The sequence below is a fragment of the Triticum aestivum genome, chromosome 5B, assembly GCF_018294505.1.
Source record: "Triticum aestivum cultivar Chinese Spring chromosome 5B, IWGSC CS RefSeq v2.1, whole genome shotgun sequence".
NCBI classification, from domain to species: Eukaryota; Viridiplantae; Streptophyta; class Magnoliopsida; order Poales; family Poaceae; genus Triticum; species Triticum aestivum.
Window position 1 is genome coordinate 525,922,382 of NC_057807.1, and position 1,457 is coordinate 525,923,838.

Consider the following 1,457-nt stretch of genomic DNA (forward strand, 5'->3'; position numbering starts at 1 on the left):
TTCGACCGCCGCCCCTGCATCTCCCCCCTCCCCCCACCGCTCCGCCGCCCAGCCCCCACTCGTCGCCCAGCCCCCCATCCCCGCCCTCTATTCTCACCAGGGTGCGCGCCGGCACTGGCGCCGCCGGCAGATCGGGCTGCAGGGCGTGCGGCCGCCGCCCCTCTGCTCCCGCTCGCGAGAAAGGAAAAAATGCTTACCTTGGGCAGCGGCCGGAGAGGAGATGCGACGGCGACCTTGGGCGGCGGCCGGAGAGGGGCGACGGCGACCTTGGGGAGGCGGCCGGAGAGGAATGGGAGCGGGAGCAGGAGGCTTTTTTCGGTCGTGGGAGCGGGAGCGCGAGCCCACGAGCGTGGCTCGGTCGTCTTTAGTCCCACGCCAGGTACGCTCGTGGTAGCGACGTGTATATGTGCACGACCTGATACACGATCTACTGGGAAGGCTTTTTTGATCTTGATCGTGTAAATTTAGCATCCACCTCCATATACACCATCCACTAGAGATGCTCTAACCATGAAATCACATCGGGCCAATCATATAATTGCATGATAGGTATTAATGATCCATGGATTCATTGAAGAACCAGTAACACAATAGTACTAATGACCAAAAGAGGAACCAGTTATACTATTTTTAATTTCTATATATACAGCCATGCTTGTGCACCATTATTCAGAATTACCTTTTTCGAGTAGCTTGAAGATTTCACTTGGGAAGAATATGTAACCAAAGGATCTTCCGGTGTTTAGAGCAGCTACCCCCTTCAGAGTCTTGCTCCTCATGTCAAGAGCAAGCATCCACGACTGTTCGTCCCTGTGGTCAACCTTGGCCATGATGTAAACAACACCATCGTCATGCAAGCTGAGAGCAGGATGCCCTGCGTGGAGTCTACTCAAGATTGGACTCTCAATTGCAGCCTCGACACGAGGAAGCAACCTAGAGTGGCTGTCGTCTACCGCAATTTGTGATGCCTTGAGCTCATTGCTGATCTGCCACTTCTTATCGGGCTCCAGCCATCTTGCTATGGCGGCGCCCCAGTCCTGCGGAGTGTAGGTGAGGCCATTGTCTGATCCAGGCACGGGATGAGCCCACACCTCCATGTATCTGATGCAGCCATCCGAGCCGACAGCAACATCCCTATCATAGCCTGCAATTCTCTTCTTCTTGGGCGGCGCCAGCACAGGGAACCGGATGAAACGAAGGACTTCATCATCACCATCTAGCAGATCACAGATAAGGTTGCCTTTCACATGGTCGACCCAGCAGATCGAGCCCGGGAGGGCGAAGGACTTGGTCGGGATGCCAAAGTCACATTCCTGAGGCGACTCGGCATGCATCAGACGAGTGCTCCAGGTCCACGACCCGTGGTTGAACTCCAACAGGTCGATGGCATAGTGCCCCCGGGCCAAGGTCTTGTGGAGAACGGCGACAAAGAGCCTGTCTTGGCTCGGGCAGCGCAG